Raw genomic sequence first — 26,038 nt, 5'->3', positions numbered from 1 at the left:
CCCCCCCCCCCCGCTCCTTGTCCCCTGACTGCTCCCTCCTGGGACCCCTGCCCCTAACTGCCTCCCAGAACCCCACCCCCTACCTAAGCCTCCCTGCTCCTGGTCCCCTGACTGCCCCCTCCTGAGACCCCCTCACCCTAACTGCCCCCCTAGGACCCTGCCCCCTACCTGTCCCCTGACTGCCCCAACCCTTATCCACACCCCCAGACAGACCCCCGGGACTCCCACGCCCCATCCAACCACTCCCCGCCCTCTGACAGGATCCCCAGAACTCCCAACCCTTCCAACCCTCCCCCTGCTCCCTGACTGCCCTCCAGTACTCCCCTCACCATGCCGGTCAGACGCTGGCTCCACATGGAGGCAAAACATGCTACTGGGCTGCCGCGCGCACAGCCCCTCCCCCACAGAGTGCTGAGGCAGCGGGAGGGGGGAGCTCCGGGAGGGGCAGTGGCGGCTCACACTTCCGGGAGCCGCAGAACCCAAGTGCAGTGAGGGGGGTGCCGGGGGGCACGCCTGCCCAGGCTGCGGCTCCCAGCCGCCTGCAGCGGATGCATGCAGGCGGTGGTCCCCGTGGGCTCCCTGGCTCCCCACTCTCCCGGGAGCCGCAGAACCCGAGCGCGGTGAGTGGGGAGCCAGGGGGCGCGCCTGCCGCTGGTCTGGGGTCCCGGCCGCCGGCCCCGCTCAGCCTCCTGCCGGCCTGGGGTTCCGTTCACTCAGCCGGCAGCGGGCTGAGCGGGGCCGGCGGCCAGGACCCTGGCTGGCAGCCGCGTGCCAGGCAAAATCGGCTCACACGTGCCGTAGGTTGCCGACCCCTATTCTATTTGATAATGATACAATTTTGATGAACAAAAATCAATGGAAGGAGTTGCACAAGAGTACATAAAAGAAGAATATGACTCTCTATTTACCTTATAATTTCAAATTATGCTGGAAAGGAACTTTTCAGCTAGTTTCAACCTGTCCTCTAAACTTGCAGGCATAAATCCAAATCAGGTAATTCAGTAACTAGTGGTCTGTAATGTAAGTTTAGAGGCTGCAGCACAACGTTTGGTTTAGAACAGTCAAATGTATAGTGTAATTGGTTAAAAACAGTTTTGAATTCATTTAAGAGTGAAAAATATTTAAACTTTGAACAAACTAATATCATAGTTTGGAAAACAAACAAACAATGAAAAAGTAAAATTAGTTTTGTTGCTTAGCATTCTGTAATTTTTCATTTCTCATAACAAACACATCTCAGGTCTGGCCATCTAAGGATAGGCTATCACACTTTTTTCCACTGATCAAAAGGTAGGTTCCAAGAATTCCTCTTGAAGATTTTTATTCTTTGTTCTGTCAGTTCCCTCTACTAGAGCATGGATGGTACAGGCAGAGTGAGCCCTGAAAAAGAGCATCTTTCAGATATTGCATGCAAGCACTTTTGTACATCAGAGATCTAAACCATTTGCCCTGAGAGGGCAGGAAGTGTCACGCTGTCTGGAGTGGCTCACGACAGAGTGCCAACCTCAGGGCAGACTGTCAAAAAGCAGGGCAGAAACTCCAAATTGGCTGTATATTCTGTAATTAGATTTCAGCAACCCAGTAACAAGTGTGAACTCCTAAAGCACTATAACAGTCTTACCATGGAGTCACAGACAGTCCCTTTGGGTTTTACAGTCTATCTTGACACCCAGGCAAGCTGGACTATGTGATAGATGGTCACTTTACACCAAAAATCACAACAATATCCAGATTACTCCCAGTGTCAAAGGACCAGTCACTTATCGCAGGTCAATTGTATTCAGCTCTCAAACCAAAGACAACACCTGTAGCCAATCCTGTAATAAACTACCTAAAGATTTATTAATTAAGAAAAGAAATGAGAGTTATTTACAAGGTTAAAACAGGAAACACACACACAAATGAGTTACAGTCTAAGAAGATAATATGGAGCTGCTTATTGTAGAAGTCTGTATGTCCTTTAGGGCTGACCCATGCCAAGCAGCATGGGGATGCTTATGTTTAGGGATCTTTGCCCTTCAGAGTCCAGATAGCATAAAAATCTCAGTATCTCCTTGTCAGGGATTTTTATCGGTTTCACCCCAAATTCCAAGCCAATGGGATAAGTTCATGTGCAGGTCTCCCCTCCAGGGAGGGAGTGAGGAATGCAATCAATGTCTCTGTCCTCTGATGGAACACAATTCCTCATTTACCTTCAATGAGGCATCTTGTCTGCAGGACAAGTACTTTACCTTAATGCTGATTTTCCTGTTTGGTGAGTTACACAATTACAGAGGTTTACAATGCAAACACTCAATATAACTTTATACCAGGGACTACACATATTATAAGTAGGATTAATAAATGCAGCATCCTACAAGTATTCCATAAAGTCTAAACATTGAACATATTCCTATAAACACTAATAGCTATTTTAACTATACTAACCCATAAGTAAGCCAAACTGGTTTCCAGCTATGCATTTGTCAGTGTTCATTGAGGCCTGGGGCCTTGGCATGAGCTGACCAGCATCACAGAAAGGATTTGTGTTCAGTGTATGTCCCAAAGTGCCAGGATGCTGTCATGTTGTCTGAGTTTTTGTGAATTCCACAGATCCTAAGATAGCACACCCTGAAAGTGAGCTTTCCAGTTGAGCATGGATGAGTCTTTTGTGACCAGTGCAATTGGAGTTGGACGGCTGATTAATATTCCTGCTAATTCAGTCTCTGTAGGCTTCCACCAAGAGAGCTTTTGCAACACCTCTGATGGGATAGTCATATGCCTCTGCTCTGTCCTTGTTTGGGATGTGCACTTGTGCCAGCTAATGTTATAAGGGTCTCTGGTGAAGCCTTGCATGGAGTATCAAATGTAGAGATCATGATCACGCACCTGACAAATCTGAGGGTGAACCTTGGTTTTTGGCATAGCTGATGCTAAAGGATCTGTACAGCTTGTAGTATCTGAAGAAATCACTCTTCTGGGAGGAAAACTCTTCCTATGGTCAATATTCTCTTTTGACACGGGACCAGGTGTGATTTTTCCAGCTGCTTTCCAACCCTAGCACATGAAACCAGTGACAAATTAGAGTTATTGAGTGAAGGAGCTCCTGACATGAACTGGCCTTGAGGAACCTGTCATCCAAGCAGGGAAACACAGTGCACCCCTTGTTTTCTCAGCTGTGCTGATGCTACTGCCAGACACTGTGAATATTCTAAGCACAGTTGACAGGCCAAAGAGGATAAATGTGTATTGAAAGTATTTGTTCTCAATGTAAAAAGACAGGTATTTTTTGCAGATAATGCCTATCTGGAAGTAAGAAACTTTGAGATCGAGAGCTGAATATCCGTCTTCTTGGGACAGGGAGGGGATGGTTATATCTACAGAGAGCATTCTGAACTTACAAGGTCTTTACATATCTGTTCTGTCTTCTCATGTATAGGATTGGGTAGAGGCAGTTTCCTTTCTTGTGGATCACAAAGTATTGAGTAGAAGCTCTTCCTCAGAAACTTCCGAGGAACCTCCTCTCTTGCTTCCTTGGATTGGAGGCAGCTGACAACTCTTCAAGAAGAGGTCTCATGAGAAGGATCCTGGAAAAGGATTGGGAAAGGCGAGGTTAGGAGATGTTCTAGGGATGAATTCAATGGAGTAACTCTGACATACCCAGTGATACAATGTGATCTCATACAAGGCTTTGCAGATGACCCCTACACACACACACACACAATAAAGAGGCTGTAGAGAAAGGGTATAGTGTGCAGGATGCTGATATGTGGCTCTCAATCATAATGTCAAACCTGCAATTTAGAGGCAAATGCAGCAATGTGGGTGGAGCCAATGCAATGGGTCTTCTGCTTCCCTTGCTATTTCAGAGAATAAACTGGGTGAGATGCTGGCCATGGCTTTCTATAAGGTGCACAGGCACATCTGGTTGACAAAGCTAGTCTGTAGTATCTGAAGGAAGTGTACAACGGTGAGTCCTTGAGAAGTCTGAGCTGAACCAAAAGGACCTTATGGTAGCTTGTGGACTTCAAGCTCCTGAGAGTCTTGTAAATTCTCTCACTGAAAATGTCTCTTCCATCAAAAGGCAAGTCCTCTATTAGGCCATGCATCTCAGGAGTAAGGCCTCATGTTCTCAACCAGAAGTGTCTCTTCACAGGAGATCCCAGCAGGCAGAAGTGTCATAAGCTGGCTGAAGTCCATAAAGGGTCAGAAGCTGCAATCTTTCCTTCTGAGGCTAGATCTTTCACCAGCTATTTCTTTTCCCTCAGGGACCAAATCCAAGATGGGCAATGTAGCTTCCCACAGGCCATATTGGTAATGTGCTAGCATTCCTTGATAAAAGGCAGACCCAGAGAAACATGCCTTAATGCTGACACAGTTCAGTCTGCATCCTCTCTCAGTCACAAAAGAGGAGTGAGAGGTCTTTGTGCTCTGATTTCTTGACAGCTGCTGCAACCATCAGGAACTTAGCATTGGAGTGGTAAGGAAAGAAGGAAAAGTCCTGATTAGGAACCAGATACAGCCTATTGTATCTACTGAAGACTGCTGACGATGATGATGAGGGTGTAAAGCCAGACATTTCCAGCTGAATCAAATAGACACAGTAAGCGGATAGGAAATTTTAACCTTCAGTTTTTGGCCGAAAGATGTGAAATAAAGGACCAAGTTTGCAGTTGGCGCCTCAGGAGTGTACAGCTGAGTCTATTCACCATCCTGTTCAGCCGTTCTTGAAGCTAGTGGAATTCACCTGGTGGGGATGTAATGTTCTCATCTGGTGATGTTCCACTAGTCAGAATGTAATCTGCAGGGATATCATCATCATCATCATTCATGTAAACATCTCCAATGGTATCCAGGTTTGTAGGCGTCTGGTTACCTGGAGCTGCAAGTAGCAGTGTTGGTAGCAGTAGCAAAACTGGTGCCAGAGCCAACAGGATCTAGGCAAGACCATTGGTTGCTCAGGCGGTAGCATGGGCTGAGGTGGTGCTGGCAGGGCCAGGTTTGGTGCCAGCAGGGTTGGACATTGTGACAAAGGCGCCAGGAGCTGAGAGGGAAGAGTAGTGAATGTAACCAAGCATGGTAAACATACTGAGGCCAATGATGGTGGGCCTGATGGTCTCAACTGAGCCAGATCAAAGAGGCTTTTACCATGTTCTGTAGTGCAGGCTACAACACATTTTGCTTGGGTCAATGTAGAAAGTCCCCTTAATCATCTGGGACTGAAGGGGTGTTTGGTGAAATGAGGTGATAGACTGTGGAGGAGGCTGGAAAGGTTCTTTTCCCTGGCTTTTCAGAGATCAAACAGCCTGCAAATTGAAAGTAAAGTCAAATGCTGATAGTGGAGTCTCAGAAGTCTGATACAATAGATGACCCTTTGGTCTCAGCAATGCCCAGTGCACATATGGAATATGCATTGGTGAACATGGGCTCTTTTGTAGTGCCACTGGCGCTTGGAGGGTTGAGTTGTTTCTTTGTTCAAGCTTCCCTAGGATTAGTTGGGGTCTCTTTATCCGAACTGTCTCATTCAAGTCAGATCTTGTTTCTTCTCTGGCATCTTGAAAGGAAGAACAATGCTATGGCAGCAGAGTGCCTGGTAGTAAAAAGGATTGAGCTGCTGATGTAGCCACTTCCCCTTCAGTCCAGTGAACTCAGAGCACGTGTGCACATTTTGACATTGGTGACAACTCTCAGTGCCAAGGACAATTCCCGAACTTAAGAAGGTGCTGATCATAGCAAGGCCTTTGAAGATCCAGTGTCCAAGCCCTTTCTAGATGTTGGTGTCAAAGACAGTAACAACTTGGAATTCAGCAGGTGAGGTTTTGCCCACTTAGTGGAGGAGGGCTTGGTGCTGACATGGGTCAGTGAGGGCCCACATTATCAGCCTAATTGAATGTTGCAAAGGCTGTAGGTTTTAGCACGTCCCCAGTCAGGTGCTCTCAATTTAAGTTGCTGTTACCAGTGTGTTCTAGACAGGCCTTACAGACTGAGCTCTGTAACAGGCTGCAGTCCTCACCCAAACATACTAAACAGTGTGCACGAATGTCCAGTTTCAGGTCTGTAGAACAACAGGTGGTCCAGAGCTTATAGTCCTTTTTAGCCTCTGTGTTATAGTTATAGCCATGATAGTTGTGCAGTCTCCAAGCCAGAAGGGAGCCCTCTTTTTTCTCAGAGGGAAAGGGCTGACACTGACTAAACTAAACTAACCACTAGAGAGGTTCATAACACTCTTTACTACGGAAGAGAAGAAACTGAAACAGGTGAGGGCCACAATCCTTTATATACACTTAGGTGCTGATCTTAATCATCATTAGGGGAGCTTATGCAATCCTAACTAACATGGCTTTGGTAGAGGATCTGTGACTCAACACAAGGGGGCACCATATCCTACAAATGGGAATGCACAAAGGCCCTCCAAGGCCTACAGATTTTACTTTTGGACTCAATTCAGTATTTCTTAATTAAAATGGTTTCACTGAGTAGAACTAAGAGCAAAATTAACTACTCCAACTCCTAAATGCTCTGTCAGATGATACCAGTTTATCTATCTTGTAAAGAAGCAAACCAAAGATCAAGTTGCAACTCAGTATATTTCATCAGAAGAGGCCCTATACTTCCCCCCAGCCTCTGGATGTTGTTGTAGCCTTGGTAGAGCAAGTGACCCAGATCAGCTAAATCACAAGCTCCCTAACAGCCTGGAATATGGCATGTTGTATTCATCTGAAAGTAAGCATCTTGACTGCCTTGAAACGTTGTCTCTCTCTCTCTCTCTCTCTCTCTCTCTCTCTCTCTCTCACACACACACACACACACACACCCCTCGCCTTCCCCACTATTTTGCTCTATGAAAACAGAATTACAGATAGTTGCTCTCATCACAGCCAACATATGCAATTTCCTTTTTAGACCATATCTGGACTTAGAACTAAATAAAAGCAATGTAGTTGACTGGTTCCAGTAAAAGTCTATTGCCTTTAGGTATGAAGTGTAGAACTGGCCTGAGGACTATCTTTTCAGGAAAAAGCTGTATGAATGGTACTTTAATGAAAGAGCTTCCAGCTAATTGACTCCCTCAGTAATTTAATTATCAGAAGAGAGACTGAAGGTTACAAAATAGAGATACTTCTGACAAGGATTAAAATCAAACTTTCATGAGAGCTTCCTACAGAAAGTCAAAGGCACTGTTTCAATGGCTGTGTGATGACACGTGGCTGCTCCAGAACACTGGCTTCAAGGCAGGCTTAACAATGGCTTTAAGGAAGTGAGAGATATGAGGATTTAATAAAATAGAATGAGGTTTATTACAAGATCAAAAACTTGAACCTTTAAGAAACTAATTTTCTGACCTTTTCAATACCTCCCAAGCTATACTCCAAAGTGTCCACTAAATGAAGAATCAACTCTATCAAAAGCATGACATGAAATCTTTCCTAGACGTTAGCAGAAATACCACAATTTCCCAGGAATAAGGCATGCTTTAGGAGATTCAACTGTTCTGGTTCCAGGTGGACAGCTTCAACCAATGGAAATCAGAGTAAGTACATGGACCCTAGAGGAAGAGGTCCTTGAAATTGAAGACAATCCATAGTTAGTCCATTGGCACATGCATTAGCCTGCATAATCAGGGTCACTAATGCTAGTGATGAATACATGATCCTTGCACACTTTTCTGTCTCTCAGAGGGAATAAGGAAAAAAGCATGCAGGGAAATGAGAGTCAAACTATCTTCCATATCTGCGAACATGTGGATATCATGATGGGAAGAGGAGGTTACTTACCTGTAACTGGAGGTTCTTTGAGATGTGTGGTCCCTATCTGTATTCCACTATGGATTATGCATGCACACCATGCATCCGGATTCTGAGAATTTGAGAGTAGTGTCCCATGGTCCACACATGCGCTCCGGCTCACCTTGTGCCTCTGTCTGAGGGGATAAAGGGCAGAGCAGACTAACCACTTCGATACGATTCAAAGCAGAGGGGAAGGAGGGTGGGTAGTGGAATATAGATAGAGGCCACTCATCTCGAAGATTCTACAGTTACAGGTAAGTAACCTCCTCCCCTTCTTTGAGTGACGGTCCCTATTGTATTCCACTGTGGGTGACTGACAAGCAGTACCTAAGTAGGAGGAGGATGCAAGGAAGTAGACGGTAGGGCTGAGTGGAGTACCACCATCCCAAAGGAGACAATCAGCAGAAGAGTCCTGCACCAGGGCATAATGTCTTGCAAATGTGTGAACAGAGCCCCACATGACTGCTTTATGGATGTCCAATAGGGGTGCCTCCTGAAGAGATGCCATAGTTGTGCCATAGTTGCTTGTGCTCTGGTGGAATGAGCTCTTACCCCATGGGCAGAGGGGAAGGTTTGATAGCAAACGGGAGTAGAACACAGCCAGAGAGCCAATCGGAGATTCTCTGTGTGAAGATCATGTGCTCTCTGACTCTTTCTGCTACAGCAACAAACAGTCTCAGGGATTTCCTGTTTGCTTTTGTTCCATGCAGGTAAAAGACGAAGGCCCACCAAACAATTAGGAGTGGAGTCTTTGTTCATCTGCAGAAGCATGCAGTTTTGGGAAGAACAGAGGTAAGTGAACTGATAGGTTACAGTGAAATTCTGAAACTACCTGGGGGTGAATTTGGGGTGCAGATGCAAAGAAACCTTATCCTTACGGAATACAGTGTATGGAGAATCTGCCACCATCACTCCAAGTTTGCCAGCCCTTCTAGCTGAGGTGACTGCTACAATGAAAGTGACCTTCATGAAAAGGAGAGATATGGAGCAAGAAGCAAAAGGTTTGGGGGGGTGGGGGGGCGGGGAGTGAGGCTTCTGAGTACTGAGAGAACAAGGTTTATGTTCCACTGGGGAGTAGGCTTCAGAATAGATGGGAAGGTTCTTATTAGGCCTTTCCAGAATCTATTGGTCAATGGATGTGTGAAGACCGAGTAGCCCTGAGGTGGATGGTATGCAGTAATAACTGCCAAGTGGACTCCCAATGAGCTGATGTAAAAACCTGATGTATTCAAAGATAGAGATAGTCCAAGATGAGAGGAATATCTGTAGTTTCTGGGAGAAAGCCTCTTTGATGTGCCCAAGAAGAAAAGTGCTTCCCTTTAGCTAGGTAACATTTTCTAGAGTCCTTTCTACTATTAAAGAGGATGCCTTGTATGGCTATGGAGCATGAACGTTCTAAGGATGATACCCATTCACATACCATTTGTATTTGGTATTTGTTGGTAATCATTAGGAAAAGGATAGATAATAAGATAGAAAATATCATATTGCCTCTATATAAATTCATGGTACGCCCACATCATGAATACTCCATGCAGATCTGGTCACCCCATCTCAAAAAAAAAAAAAAAAAAAGATATACTGGAATTGGAAAAGGTACACAGAGAAGGACAACAAAAATGATTAGGGGTATGGAACAGCATCCATATGAGGAGAGATTAATAAGACTGAGACTTTTCAGCTTGGAAAAGAGACGACTAAGGGGGGGGGATATGATAAAGGTCTATAAAATCATGACTGGTGTGGAGAAAGTAAATAAGAAAGTGTTATTTACTCCTTCTCATAACACAAGAACTAGGGGTCACCAAATGAAATTAATAGGCAGCAGGTTTAAAACAAACAAAAGGAAGAATTTCTTCATACAACGCACAGTCAACCTGTGGAATTCTTTGCCAGAGGATGTTATGAAGGACAAGGGTTCAAAAAAGGGTTCAAAAAAGAACTAGATACGTTCATGGAGGATCGGTCCCTCAATGGCTACTAGCCAGGATGGGCAGGGGATGGTGTCCCTAGCCTCTGTTTCCCAGAAGCTGGGAATGGGCAACAGGAGATGGGTCACTTGATGATTAACTGTTCTGTTCATTCCCTCTGAAGCACCTAGCATTGGCCACTGTTTTAAGACAGGATAATGGGCTAAATGGACCTTTGGTCTGACCCCATATGGCCATTCTTATGTACCGTGCCCGGAGGTGGAGTGAATGTGGATCTTGTTGTTCCACTGGGTCAGGAGCTTTCCAGATGAAGAAATGTTGGGAGGATGATTGGTGGTTGGGATGCCATGCACAGGAGGTTTGGAGACCAGAACTGTCCTGCTGTATTTTGCATAGAACTCATGGCAGGAGCAGTAGTGGAGAGAAGGCATAATCCAACCAAATAAAAAGCAGAGTGTTGTCCTGGGAGTGGCAACCTAGGTCTTCTCTGGAGAAATATGTGGTGCATTTCCTGTTAGCTTGAGAGGCAAACAGATCCCTGGTTGGAGTTCCCCATAGTGCAAAAATATTGCACAGCACTGAGTCATGGAGCTCCCACTCATAATTAACTGCAAAATGTCTACTGAGGGAGTCTGCAAGCACGTTTTGCTTCTCTGGAAGGTAGTTCCAGAGGTTGCTGATACACCAGTTCCAGAGGCTGACTGCTTCTGCACAAAAGGGAGGCCAATCTCATTTCTCTCTGCTTGCTGATGTAGAAAACAGTCTGACATAAGAACATGGTGGGCATGGATGAATGGAAGAAAGGACTTGCAGGCCTTCCAGACTGCTCGCAACTCCAGGATATTGATGTGCATTCTGGACTCTTGAGACATCCAGGTACCTTGTGCCATGTGGATGTTCATGTGGGCTCTCCAACCTAATAGGAATGCGTTTGTAATAATGGTCCTGTTCAGAGAGGAAGGGAGAAAGGGGATGCCCATGATGAGGATTTGTCCACCATAGCAGAGAAAACCATGACATTCATGGAATGGCGGTTTGGAGAGTATACTGACTGCAGCCATGTTTGAAGGCAATGAAGGCAGAGTCCTGCAAATGGAGTGACATAGGTGCATGAGGCCATCTGACCTAGGAGAAACAGACATGACTTAACCAGCACTCAAGGATTGTTTATGATGTAAGCTATGATATTATTCATGGACTGGAATCTGTCCTGGGGCAGGTACACTCTTGCAGCGATAGAATTCAAGGTTGCCCCGATGAAGTACAGAGATTGTGGGGGTGAAAACAGATTTATCAGTGTTTTGGCACCCAGTGAAGAAAGGAGATGTAGCATCATGAAAGTTGACATATAGGCTTCCTAGCAGGACTTGGTGACAAGGAGCCAATTGTTGAGGTAGGGGAAGACAATGAGATGATCACGTCTGACATGGGCTGCTACTACAGAAAATATCTTGGAAAAGATTCTGGGGGCAGTCTCTATTCTAAAGGGGAGTTTTCTGTACTGAAAATGATTAGAGCCCACCATGAATCTAAGGAAGTATCTCTGGGTAGGATGAATGTGTATGTGAAAGTAGGCATCCTTCACATCAAGAGCCGTGAACCACATGCCCTTTTCTAAATATAGGATTATAGCTACCAACATGACCATGCAAAATATGAGTCTGCGAACGAAGCAGTTGAGATGACAGAGGTCAATGATAGGTCTTCAACTGCTCTTTTTGGGTACCAGGAAGTACGTCGAGTAAACCCACTTTGTTGGTATTGAGAAGAGACGTGTTCTATTGCTCTTTGCTGCAATAAGGGAGTTCACCTATTGTTTGAAAATACTCTTGTGAGAATCGTCCTGAAGGGGCGGGGGGATGGTGAGGGGGATTTTGGAGGAGGCAGGGATGCAAACACTATTGTGTGGCCAGAGTGGATGACATTCAGTACCCACTTGTCTGTTGTTATTGGACTCCAGGTGTTGAAAAAGAGTGCTAGATGACCCTCAAATGTTGTGTGAGGGTCAGGAATTTTTGGGCTTAAATGTTTTGTGGCTCTCGAGCTTCCATCGAAAATAATGTCAAGTGGGTGGCTGAAATTGAGATGCAGATCCTGTTGCAGATGGTGCAGTGAAGCGGGATTTTTGAACCATCTGTCTCTTCCATGGTAGTTCATAGGGTCTCTGATGGAAAAACTACTAAGTCATATGTCTAGAGCTGAACAATGGGTGGTGAAACTTCCTCTTGGGGCAGCAGTGTATATCCCCAGCGAGCAGAGGGTAGCCCTGGAGTCCTTCAGAGTATGGAGGGACTCATCAGTCTTCTGGTTGAAGAGTTGCAATTCATCAAATAGGAGGTATTTGATGGCATTCTGGCCCCTCCTAGGGAATCCTGACACATGGAGCCATGACTCCCTGTGCATGACAATGGCAGTAGCCATAGATCTAGAGGTATCAGCAGCATCGACTGCAGATTGGAGTGCAGAATGCCTACATCTATCAGAGCTCTGTCCTGCTGCGGAAAGCTGTCAGTAAACTCCACAAGGAGGGATAGCTCAGTGGTTTGAGCATTGGCCTCCTAAACCCAGGGTTGTGAGTTCAATTCTTGAGGGGGCCATTTAGGGATCTGGGGCAAAAATCTTTCTGGGAATTGGTCCCCCTTTGAGCAGGGCGTTGGACTAGATGACCTCCTGAGGTCCCTTCCAACCCTGATATTCTATGAAATTTGGTCTAATTCAAGAAATTGTATTTAGCAATTAGCACCTGATAATTGGCTATCCTGAACTGGAGGCTGGATGATGAGATGATCTTTCTCACTAGCAGATCCAGGCATTTGCCCTCTTTGTCAGCAGGATTGACTGGGGATGTTGCTATCTAGCTGTTTTAGAAGCAGCATGGACTACCTGTGAGTTGGGAGCAGGGTGAGAAAGCAAACATTCCCCTCCTTTGGCTAGCACATAATAATGCTTCTCCACTCTTTTGGGGGTAGGAGTGCAGGGGGCAAGTGTGTGCCAAACTGTCCTAGCTTCATGAATGGGGAGAGCTATTCTGTTGAGTCTGGATGAGTGGAGAATGTCTAAGAGTTTGTGCTTGGAGTCCTGGAACTCCTCAAGAGGAATCTGAAGCTCTCCAGCAACTCTGGGGAGAAGGTTCTGGAACTGCCTGAAGTCTTTTTGGAGGGGAGAGATGTAGGAGTCACCTCTTCATCCAAGGATGAAGATGGCACTCTTTCTTCTTCCAGCTGAACTTTCTGATCCAGAGTGTAATGTTCCCCCTCCTCCTCCTCCACTGGATCTGGGGGCAGATCTGAGCAGCCCACTAGAGGGAAAGCAAGGGGTAACTCCCTGGCAGATTTGATCAAAACTACAGGGGAGTACTGGTCCCAAGGCCCCCAGTACAACCAGTAGGAGGGGTCAATAAGTGGTCACAGGGGCCCCCATGGCACGGGTACCAGTGACTAAGTTAGATGAGGCAGAGGTTGATTGCAAACCGGTGCAGGTCTTTTGGGCAGTGGAGGACACATAGGATAGGGGAAGAAAGGTTCATTGCATGGTTCAGAATCTCCCAACGAAGAGAAGGCTGATTCCAGTTCCAGTAGCAGTACCATCAGTGCCAGTGGAGGGGAAATGTATTCCACATATGGGACGGGTGATACCTCCGAGGGAATCAACCACTGGAAGGAGTTTGATATTATCTCCCTGGAGACTGAGGCACCCAATGGAGGAGGGGATTCTGGATTCAGGAGAGCAAAAATGTCCTGTGAGGTGCGACGGAGAGAAGGAAGTGGAGAGGTGATCCATCTGCCCAGCCCTTTATCCCTCAGATGCAGGCATGAGGTAAGCCAGGACACATGCACGGACCAACAGGCAGTGCTTTCAAATTCTCTGGCTCCAGACACATGGTGCACATGTATAACCCACAATGAAATACAATAGGGACCATCACTCAAAGAAGAACAGAGACTAAGGTCTTTTGGAATGGGATACAAACAGACCCTTCACCCCATTCCCTGGGGCAGATACCATCTGTATTTGCTCAAATATTTTCGGATTGAATTTCCATTCTTCTCTTTCCAGTTCTCAGCAGTTAACCCAGTAAACTTGCATTGCCTTCTAGATAAGCAGGCCTGATCGAATGACCCTGACTGGTATATGACCCAGAATCCAACTGGTTTTGAAACTTAAAATTAACAGGTTAGAACAAAACAAAAGAAGTCTAACTAAGCAGCCATGGCTAAGATGGCACATTAGATTTAGCGCATGTTGCAAAGACCTTGGAATTATGTGACACTGCTCCCCATTAGTGCTATCCCTCCTCAGAGTCCCCACCACACCACTACAATCAGAGCAGCAACCCCCAATTTATTTAAACATGAAATTTAACTTACTCTGGTCTAAAATTTTCAACTTTGGGGTGGAAATGAAGATATTTGAAGATGAAGGAGCTCTTTGAAATGTACTAGGAAGGAGCTTCTGGTGGTTGATGTTGACGCCTTGCTGTTCAAGAACCTGACAGACTGCTGTATATGAAGCACTAAGACGTTGAATGTTGAAACTTGCTAAAAGATCATCCAGTTACACTGTATACTTGCATGCCTGCCTCAGTCTTGCTCCTAGTGCAGAAGAAAGACCTAGGGTCATTACTTGGAATAGTGCTGGATAGAAGCATAGGATGTATGGCTGTATAAATGAAGCAGAGAAAGGCTATGTCTACACTACATCACAGTCTAGACTACGGGGGTGTGAAACGCAGCATGCACAAAAGTGCTGCGCTGTAAAGGATCGGGATATCCTACAGGGAGACTTGGATGACCTTGTAAACTGGAGTAATAGTAATAGGATGAAATTTAATAGTGAGACGTGTACGGGGATGCATTTAGGGATGACTAACAAGAATTTTAGTTATAAGCTGGGGACGCATCGGTTGGAAGTAACGGAGGAGGAGAAGGACCTCGGAGTCCTGGTTGATCGCAGGATGACTATGAGTCGGCAATGTGACGTGGCCGTGAAAAAAGCTAATGCGGTCTTGGGATGCATTAGGCGAGGTATTTCTAGTAGGGATAAGGAGGTGCTGCTTCCGTTATACAAGGCACTGGTGAGACCTCATTTGGAGTACTGTGTGCAGTTCTGGTCTCCCATGTTTAAAAAGGATGAACTCAAACTGGAACGGGTACAGAGAAGGGCCACTAGGATGATCCGAGGAATGGAAAACCTGTCGTATGAAAGGAGACTCGAGGAGCTCGGTTTGTTTACCCTAACCAAAAGAAGGCTGAGAGGGGATATGATTGCTCTCTTTAAATATATCAGAGGGATAAATACCAGGGAGGGAGAGGAATTATTTCAGCTCAGTACTAATGTGGACACGAGAACAAATGGATATAAACTGGCCGTCAGGAAGTTTAGGCTTGAAATTAGACAACGGTTTCTAACCGTCAGAGGGGTGAAGTTCTGGAACAGCCTTCCGAGGGAAACAGTGGGGGCGAAAGACCTCTCTGGCTTTAAGATTAAGCTTGATAAGTTTATGGAGGGGATGGTTTGATGGGATAACGTGATTTTAGTCAATAGGTCAATAACGTGCCATCGCTGGTAATTAGTATCAATGGTCAATACGGGTCTGGCTGGAGAATCTTGCCCGCATGCTCGGGGTTCTGCTGATCACCATATTTGGGGTCGGGAAGGAATTTTCCTCCAGGGTAGATTGGCAGAGGCCCTGGAGGTTTTTCGCCTTCCTCCGCAGCATGGGGCAGGGGTCGCTTGCTGGAGGATTCTCTGCGACTTGAAGTCTCTAACTCACGATCTGGGGACTTCAACAGCTGAGTCAAGGGAAAGAATTATTCCAGGAGTGGGTGGGTCAGCTTTTGTGGCCTGCATCATGTGGGAGGTCAGACTAGATGATCATAATGGTCCCTTCTGACCTTAAAGTCTATGAGTCTAACTGCCCCATGTGGACGCTGCTGCTGTCAACTACAAGGTGCCTAGTTTGCGTTAACATAGTCCTAAAAGGACTACATTATCGTGAACTAAGCACTTTTTAGTTCACACCACAGCCTCCACATGGGGCAGTTACAGCGCACCACTTTGGTGTGTACTGCAATTCACAACCCGGCAGAGTAAGAAATGCAGGGTCATGCAGACAAGCCCAAAGTCAGAGTACTACACTCCTGGAGCAGGACAGCTGACACTTCAATCAAAACTAAAGAGAGTGCCTTACTGACAAATTTAAAGTAGAGATCCAGAAATAGGTGGAAACCTCTGATATGCTTGGCAAACACAAGGAATCTGGAAATAAGAGCCTGTCGGTGGTGGGGACTATAATATATACTCTCCAAATAGAAGTTTCTGCAGGAACAGATTACAAATTTTAAAGGAGTTTATAAAAGGGACATTCTGAAACTCCATGAGTCATCCTTCTTCTTTTTTTAGAGCCCATTTGTTGGTTAGGTAACTGTCACCGAAAAAGGGTTTAACCCTTGGTGAATGGACTCATGGATTGGCAAGATATCATTATCTAGTGGAAAAGCCTGAATGAGGTTCTGGGTCCCCACTGGAACAAAATTAGGTAAAGAACTGAAGAGTTTACCAAGCCTGAAAATTCCAAGGTGTGGTGCCTTAAGCTTCCCAGTAATTCCCAGAATGTGTGAGGATATTGCCTTATTGAGAGCTGATCATTTCTTTATAATCATAGAATCACAGAATATCAGGGTTGGAAGGGACCTCAGGAAGTCATCTAGTCCAACCCCCTGCTCACAGCAGGACCAATCCCCAACTAAATCATCCCAGCCAGGGCTTTGTCAAGCCTGACCTTAAAAACCTCTAAGGAAGGAGATTCCACCACCTCCCTAAGTAACCCACTTCAGTGCTTTACCATCCTCCTAGTGAAAAAGTTTTTCCTAATATCCAACCTAAACCTCCTCCATTGCAACTTGAGACCGTTACTCCTTGTTCTATCATCTGGTACCACTGAGAACAGTCTAGATCCATCCTCTTTGGAACCCCCTTTCAGGTAGTTGAAAGCAGCTATCAAATCCCCCCTCATTCTTCTCTTCTGCAGACTAAACAAGCCCAGTTCCTTCAGCCTCTCCTCATAAGTCATGTGCTCCAGCCCCCTACTCATTTTTGTTGCCCTCTGCTGGACTCTTTCCAATTTTTCCACATCCTTCTTGTAGTGTGGGGCCCAAAATTGGACACAGTACTCCAGATGAGGCCTCACCAATGTCGAATAGAGGGGAATGATCATGTCCCTCGATCTACTGGCAATGCCCCTACTTATACAGCCCAAAATGCCATTAGCCTTCTTGGCAACATGGGCACACTGTCGACTCATATCCAGCTTCTTGTCCACTGTAACCCCTAGGTCCTTTTCTGCAGAACTGCTGCCTAGCCACTCAGTCCCTAGTCTGTAGCAGTGCATGGGATTCAGAACTTGTCCTTGTTGAACCTCATCAGATTTCTTTTGGCTCAATCCTCTAATTTGTCTAGGTCCCTTTACTCTTTAAAGGAATTCTATTAACTTCATCTCACTAAAAGCAGCTTCAATGAGATTTGCCTCTGGAAGTGGTATCCAGATAAACCTCCAAGATAAGATTCTACATAAAGAAGTATTGCAAAAAAGAACAGAAAATCTGGTAGTCTTATAAGGCTACATTTTGGAAGCACTGGTTGCAACCTTGTAGCTAAAACTGAGTTCTATTTTGCATATAAGGCAAGGATTAAACCTCTTTGCTTTGCATAAAAAATAGTATCCAGTATTAAACTTGGAGCAGTGGATATGAGATTTGATTAATAAAGAATTAAAGGAACATGGGTATATGGAAAACAGACCCTGTCAAACTAATTTGGTATCTTTTTTTTTTTTTTAATGAGATGACAAGTTTGATTGACAAAGGTAATTGTGTTGATGTAATATATTCAGTCTTTTTTCTGTAAGGTATTTGACTTGGTACTGCATGACAGTTTGATTAAAAATACTAGAATTATATAAAATTAGTATTAAATAGATTAAAAGCTGGCTAAATGATAGGTCTGAAAATTTAACTGTAAATGGGGAATCATTGTTGAGTGGGTGTGCTCCTAGTGGGGTCCTGCAAGGATCTGTTTTTGACCCTATGCTATTTAAACATTTGTATTAATGACCTAAAAGAAAAAATAAAATCATCAATGATAAAGTTTGCAGATGACAAAAATTGGAGGAGTGGTAAATAATGAAGAGCACCAGTAATACAGAGCAATCTCAATTGGTTGGTAAACTGGATGCAAGCAAACAATATATATTTTAATACACCTGTAAATGTATACATCTAGGAACAAAGAATGTAGGCCATACTTACATGATAGGGAACTCTACCCTGGGAAACAGAGACTCTGAAAAAGATTGAGGGGTCATGGTGGATAATCAGCTGACCATGAGTTCCCAGTACGACTCTGTAGCTAAAAGGGCTAATGTGATCCTTGGATGCACATAAACAGGGGAATCTCGAATAGAAGTAGAGAGGTTATTTTACCTCTGTATTTGGAATTGGTGTGACTGCTGCTGGAATATTGTGCCCAGTTCTGGCATCCACAATTCAGGAAAGATGTTGAAAAATTGGAGCGAATTCATATAATAGTCTCTAGAATAATAAAAGGATTAGACAACATGCCTTATTGTGATAGACTCAAAGAGCTCAATCTATTTAGCTTAAAAAGGTTAAGGGGTGAATTGATTACAATCAATAAGTACCTAGATGGGGAAAAAATATTTAATAATAGGTTCTTCAATCTAGGAGAGATAGGTGTAACACAATCCATTGGCTGAAAGTTAAAGCTAGACAAGAATTAAACTGGAAACAAGGCATAAGTGTTTAACAGTTATAGTCGTTAAACGTACCGAGGGTTGTCATTTTTAAATCAAGATTGGATGTTTTTTCTAAAAGCTGTTCTAGGAATTATTTTGGGGACACTCTATGGCCTGTGTTAAACAGGAGGTCACATTAGATGATCACAGTGGTCCCTTCTGGCCTTGGAAACTATGAAATTTACAGCATTTATTCTGAATATGAATGGAATATCTGAGAAATTACAGGTAAATCCTTTAGTTTATAAATTAAAATTAATGTAAAATTGGGTCCCCTTTGACACAGATGCTAAATTTTAGTCTTTGTTCCAAATTTTCTTAATCACAGAATCATAGAATATCAGGGTTGGAAGGGACCTCAGGAGGTCATCTAGTCCAACCCCCTGCTCAAAGCAGGACCAATTCCCAACTAAATCATCCCAGCCAGGGCTTTGTCAAGCCTGACCTTAAAAACCTCTAAGGAAGGAGATTCCACCACCTCCCTAGGTAACCCATTCCAGTGCTTCACCATCTTCCTAGTGAAAAAGTTTTTCCTAATATCCAACCTAAACCTCCCCAACTGCAACTTGAGACCATTACTCCTTGTTCTGTCATCAGGTACCACTGAACAGTCTAGATCCATCCTCTTTGGAACCCCCTTTCAGGTAGTTGAAAGCAGCTATCAGATCCCCCCTCATTCTTCTCTTCTGCAGACTAAACAAGCCCAGTTCCCTCACCTTCTCCTCATAAGTCATGTGCTCCAGCCCCCTAATCATTTTTGTTGCCCTCCGCTGGACTCTTTCCAATTTTTCCACATCCTTCTTGTAGTGTGGGGCCAAAAACTGGACACAGTACTCCAGGTGAGGCCTCACCAATGTCGAATAGAGGGGAAGGGATCACGTCCCTCGATCTGCTGGCAATGCCCCTACTTATACATTCTAAAATGCCATTAGCCTTCTTGGCAACAAGGGCACACTGTTGACTCATATCCAGCTTCTCGTCCACTGTAACCCCTAGGTCCTTTTCTGCAGAACTGCTTCCTAGCCATTCGGTCCCTAGTGTGTAACAGTGCATGGGATTCTTCCGTCCTAAGTGCAGGACTCTGCACTTGTCCTTGTTGAACCTCAACAGGTTTCTTTTGGCCCAATCCTCTAATTTGTCTAGGTCCCTCTGTATCCTATCCCTACCCTCCAGCGTATCTACCACTCCTCCCAGTTTAGTGTCATAAGAGACACTTCAAACTTAATAAGAGATACTTCAAAATTTCTACATAGACTATATCTGAAACTTAATTAAGGCTTGATGGCTAAGTCATTATCAGCTGTTATATCTCAATGTTATGATTATATAGAATGCAGACAGATTCAGATCAACAGCTCAAATAGCTCTAGTCACAATGGCCTCACTTAGGGGTTGAGAGAAATTTTTTGGCTGAAACTCTTTTTCACCAACAAAATGCAGATTTTGTGACACAAACATTTCATGAATGTTTTGCTGAATTGTTTATGTAAAAAACACAAATGCTGAAAAAGTCAGTGTTTTGTTTTGACATTTTCTAAATGAAACATATTGATTTTTAGTTCAAAATGATTTTTGGATTTTAAAAAAAATAAATAAACTGAAGGAAATTTCAAAACAAAAACAAAAAATGCTCCAAATCTAAATGAAACATTGCACTTGACCTGAAATTTTACGTACTTTTTTTAGAATTGCCAGTGAATAAAATAAAAATAAAAATCTATTCTTCACTCAGGTTTAATTGTGATATCACAATTTGCTAATTTGCATGCAACTATTTTTTTCATATCAACTCAGTAATATGAGGGAGACTAGACATATGTCAAGAGTTCTCATTAGTAGATTATATAAAATACAGTTGAGCTAGGTAAAGAATCCATAGTGGCAAGGTAGTTTGGGTATCAGTGTCCCAATGGCACTGCACCCTCAGTTTCACTGCATTTCACAGACATCAGGACTCAGCAATCAGGCTCCCCTGCTCCCCTCTTCAAATAGCAACAGTCTCAATAAGTCAATGCAAGTTAAAGGTCAGATTCACCAATATGCTTCAGATGTTTTACCTACTCTGGTGATTCTAAGGGCTGGTCCACACTAACCCCCCAGTTCGAACTAAGATACGCAACTTCAACTACGGGAATAACGTAGCTGAAGTCGAAGTATCTTAGTTCGAACTACAAGGTACTTACTGCGGGTCCACACGCAGCAGGCAGGCTCCCCCGTTGACTCCGCGTACTCCTCTCGCGGAGCAGGAGTACCGGTGTCGACGGCGAGCACTTCCAGGATCGATTTATCGCGTCTAGACAAGACGCGATAAATCGATCCCAGAAGATCGATTGCTTACCGCCGAACCCGGAGGTAAGTATAGACATACCCAAAGTAGCTGTAAACCTAGCATAACTGGTGCACACTGACTACTTTGGCATACCAGTGAATCTGCTTTTAAATAGCTATTTTTTAAGAAAGAAATTGATTTAAGGCCAATATGATGTATTTTCAAATCATTAGAAATGTCACATGGTAGAATTTTCTTTCTATTTTTTGTTTTGTGTTCATGTATAAAAGTTTTCATAATAATAGTAATAATACAAGAAATTCCCAGACAAAAGACTATCTTAAAATGGATTAAAGCTGAGAGTATGTATCAATAGTTTTAGAGTAAAAGTCATTACAAGGATGGTGGAATTATTGCTGAACCATGCATTATAAACCCAGTAAAGTCAGAGTTAATGTTACACTGAAAAGAAACTTAAATTTGTTAAGATAAGAAAAGCACCCAAACAACCTTGACTCTACCTTGTGTAGTAGGAAGAGAGCCTGAGACATAAGCCCTTGTATCAGAGGCCTGGTATGAGGCAGGAGCTGCTCACAGAATTTGGCAAGAATTGGACTGATATTGCAGAAATACACATTCCTAAGAAGTGCTAGTCACAGAGTGCTCACGCAAACACATGCTGATATCATGTGGTACCAGAACATCCCGATATCAAGGATGGTACAGAAACATTCCCCAAGGATAACAGGAACACACTGACCCCTCCTAAAAGATAAGGTCAGGATGACAGTATGTAAAAGAGATGTTTTGTTCAAACCAACATGTACAAGGTGATCGGTGATAACTAGCCACATTAGAGGGCAGTAACTATGTCAGACGGGCAGTACTAACTTGTTTGCATCAGGGTATAAAGATGTATCTCAGAGAGAGTATCTTTGTCTAGCTTAGGGAGGAACAGAAAGTCCCGCTATTCACTGAGCTGGTCCATTGTTACGGGCATACATGTATTAGTGGTCCAGTAGAGTCTGTGGGATACTAATATCGTGCTTCGTCGACAATAAACCTGGCTGGGTGCCTTTATCCCTTAACGGAGCTTGTGGTCATTGGGCGGTTTGCTCGAGGTTTGCCGTGCCAGCTGTCTGTGCAGGGCTGGGGCGGCACACAGAGGGAATACACACACGTAGCCAAACATCTAACCACACCTTGTAGGCATAGCCATACATGTATGACAATAAATTATGTTTACACTCCCCCCCTCCCATCAGTTCAAATCCTCACTTGGGCCCTGACTTGTCATGATACCCCTAGTAGCTGCTTTTATGTGGACTGAACAAAGAAACACAATATCTAAATGCATATGTCCCTACTCCTTCAGCTAAAGAACAAGGACCATACAAAACTTAGTGGGCTCAAGTAAATGAGTGAAATTCCATGCCCTGTATTATATAGATCAGACTAGATGATGTAGTAGCGAGAGAGAGCCTAGAACATTAGGGCTGGTGCGAGATCTGAGGCCTGAACCAAAGTCAGGCCATGTATTAAAGCAGATGCTCACAAGTTCACTGTCTGGTACATGAACTTGGCAACACTGTTGCTAGGGTACTAGGCACTAGATAGTTAGATAAATATATTCCAGCTATTACAGATATATCCCAAACTAGTACAAGATAAGATGGTTTGACAAAATAATTAATAGGGATGTTTTGTCCAAGATATCAGGAACAAGGAGAAGTAACAAACAGATGCCATGAAACACGAAAGATGGTATGTAAGTTGTTTATCCCAGTTGTTTGCACTAGGACTGTACCTTGAGGGCAGTAAACCTGTCTGAGTGCCACTGTCACCAAACTGTGCCTGTGGTCTTTCTTTATGAGTAACAATGAGGTTTGCTGAATTAGCAGGCTGCAGTATCTGCTAATACTGATAACAGTGGAGCTCCAAGGATGGCAGCACTGAGCAGCCTGAACAGCATTACTGAGCCAGTGACATTCCAGCCCTCTGCACTTAACAACAGATGACCTAATGGTCCCTTCTAGCCTTAAAATATATGGAAGTACAAGGCAGCAGCAGACTCAGAAATCTCCATGTGTTATGTAGTCACTCCAGAGAGACAAAGAGCCAGATAGGGTTAAAATATACAGTAACTCCTCACTTAAAGTCAACCCAGTTAACATTGTTTCATTGTTACGTTGCTGATCAATTAGAGAACATGTTCGTTTCAAGTTGTGCAATGCTCCCTTATAACATCGCTTGGCAGCCGCCTGCTTTGTCCACTGCTTGCAGGAAGAGCGGTCCATTACAGCTAGCTGGTGGGGGCTTGGAACCAGGGTGGACCGGCAGCCCTCTATCAGCTCCCCGTTCCCCTAAATTCCCTGTGCGGCAAGCCTCCCAGCTATCAATTGCCGGCAGTTCAGCTGTCCCTCCCCCCACTGCCATGTGCTGCTCCTGCCCTCTGCCTTGAAGCTGCTCCCTGGAGCCTCCTTCTTGCTGTGTGGGGTGAGGAGGAGAGGGGGGCTAATGTCAGGGTGTCCCCCTTCCCCCTGCTCTTTCACCCTGCTTACCCCATCTTCCATAGAGCAGGGGGACACATGACAGGGCTCAGGACGGAGGGAGCTTCCTGGCAGCAGCTGCCATCTCAGCTTGCTGATCTACTTAAAAAGGCAGTGTACTTAGAGTGGGGTCAGCGTACTTAAAGGAGCAATGCACATCTCTCTCTCTCCCCCACATACAGGGTGTGTGTCTCTGTCTGCCATGCTGTCTCCCCTCCCTCCATTCCTGCTGCCTTGTAGAGTGTGAGGCTACATTAACAACGAGTTAATCCTTGAGGGCTCAGCCAATTGCTAGTTCATCATTTAGCAGCAAGGCATTTCCTGGGAAATATCCCACCCTCTGACTTCACCACCTCAACCAAGCTTCAAAATCATCATAGCTGTGTACCAGTATTAAATTGCAACAGAGGGTCCTGTGGCACCTTTAAGACTAACAGAAGTATTGGGAGCATAAGCTTTCGTGGCATCTGAAGAAGTGAGGTTCTTACCCACAAAAGCTTATGCTCCCAATACTTCTGTTAGTCTTAAAGGTGCCACAGGACCCTCTGTTGCTTTTTACAGATTCAGACTAACACGGCTACCCCTCTGATACTTGACAGTATTAAATTGTTTGTTTAAAACTAATACTCTGTGTGTGTGTGTGTGTGTGTGTGTGTGTGTGTGTGTGTAATATAGTCTTTTGTCTGGTGAAAAAAATGTCCCTGGAACCTAGCCCCCCCTATTTACATTAATTTTTATGCGGAAATCGGATTTGCTTAACATCGTTTCGCTTAAAGTCGCATTTTTCAGGAACATAACTACAATGTTAAGCGAGGAGTTACTGTATTACAGTTACATCTTCTGAAGCCTTCAATTATTGTGGTAACATAAACCTCTAATACACTGTCAACTTAAGCATTCAGAAAGAGATTTTATTATAACTTGTGTGGAAATAGAGCAAGAACTGACAGGGATTTGATGGGGATTTCAATGCAAACAGTCTCTTCTGTGAGCAAGAGTCAGGCTAGCTGTTAGCCTAATAATGCGAGATTTGTAGAAGCGAGGATTGTGTGAGGCAAATGGGAAAGAACTGTGTGAGAAGTTGTTGCGACCTTGTGTAGATAAATATGGAATGTAGACTAGAATCTAAATAGATGTGAAAAATAAGATATCAGGATGACCTATGTATAAACAAAATGCAGCTGTTGCTCATTATTGTATGTAACAAAAAGTATAAATGCTTGCTGTAATTGTTTACCTGTAGAGAGACCTGTTTAGCCCTCTCCCTCTATGCAATTGCTTGAGAATAAAGTATCTGACTTTGCTGCACCCAACCGAAGGAGTGAGAACTCTGTTTTTCTCCAACAATTGTGGTATTACAACTCTTTTGGTTGTGACATTATTAACATGTCTTATCAGTGTCCAAAATGTTAATTTTTAAAACCATACAAGGGGATCATAAAACATGTTGCAACTTCTAACAAACTTTTCTCTAAACTATATATACTAAAGAAGTTTCATATCTCATATGGTTTTATTATAATTTACAAGGGGTCTAAAGACACTGTTGCCATGTAATGTTTTTTGGAATAAAACTATAACTAAGCTCAAATTGAATTTTCTACAATATTTTGAAGGAAAAGAAAAATCAGATAAGCTCACAAACGACGATCATTTTTCATTAATTCTCTCACTCCAAAACACACACAGTTTTTAGGTAACTGTATCAGCCCCACTAAAATGAAGAATCTGGCACAACCTCTACTATGGTGTCACTGGTACTTCACCATATTGCACTGGAAATTTTACTAAAATGGCTGATTTGAAAAACCAACCCCCTAAAACAATATTGTATACATTACATACAACAACAAAACTATGTTAGAAGAACATTATTTAGGCAGCTAAGTTGAAGTATTCAACAATTAAGAAATTCCAGACTGAAGGTTACACAAGAAACCTTAAGTTGGCCTCACCACATGTCCATCCTGTGTACTGAATGCGGCAGGGGTCCTATGCAAAAAAATAGTATATAATAGTATATAATCACTAAATCACACATAATTGTATCATAGTGCATGTGCCCTGCAGGGTGGGGCAGGGTGTCAAGACAAAGAATTAAGTTTAACTGTAGGCAACTGTAAACCTGGAATTTCCAAATTTTGGAGTGCTTCATTCTGCAATCTAAAATGTTATTTTAATTTCCTATGTTTGGTTTTGCTTTAGAGGAAAAAGCTACAAACAAATTCTACTATGTATAAGTACAAGCTGAGCCCTCCCCACCCCTCCCCCGCAAATCATGCATCATTAGTAGGGTTAATATTTTGTCACAGTTATTTTTTAGTAAAAGTCATGGACAGGTCAGGGGCAATAAACAAAAATTCATGGAAGGCCATGACCTGTCCAAGACTTTCACTAAAAAGAACCAAGGGAAAGGGCTGACTGCAGGGGGAGACTGACAGCCTGAGCCTCACCACAGAGGGGATTGACAGCTCCTGCCTCTGCCGTGGGGAGGGAAACAGCTTCAACTCCAGCTCCAGTCGCTGGGGGTAGGAGGACAGCTCCAGCCTCAGCTGCTCACAGATCTGGCCCTAGCCGCAGGATGGGGACAGCATCACTCACTGGTGTGGACAGCTCAGCCGTAGCCACTGAGGGGATGGGGACAGTTCCAACCCTTGCGGCTGACAGCTCCAGCCCTGGCCCCAGCCACTGGGGGGATGGGGACAGTTCCA

The 26,038-nt window shown here is 44.1% G+C and overlaps 1 protein-coding gene across 8 annotated transcripts in view; it reads right to left on the bottom strand.

Annotated features, from left to right (window-relative positions):
* TERT (telomerase reverse transcriptase) overlaps positions 1-26,038 on the bottom strand; it is a 121,868-nt gene that overhangs the window by 67,644 nt on the left and 28,186 nt on the right. The gene's annotated exons all lie outside the window — the stretch shown is intronic.

Source organism: Terrapene carolina, unplaced genomic scaffold (assembly GCF_002925995.2).
Source record: "Terrapene carolina triunguis isolate 2854851 unplaced genomic scaffold, T_m_triunguis-2.0 Scaffold613, whole genome shotgun sequence".
In the NCBI taxonomy this organism is placed as follows: Eukaryota; Metazoa; Chordata; order Testudines; family Emydidae; genus Terrapene; species Terrapene triunguis.
Note: the sequence above shows the minus strand (reverse complement) of the source record. Positions and strands in the feature narration are given on the sequence as shown.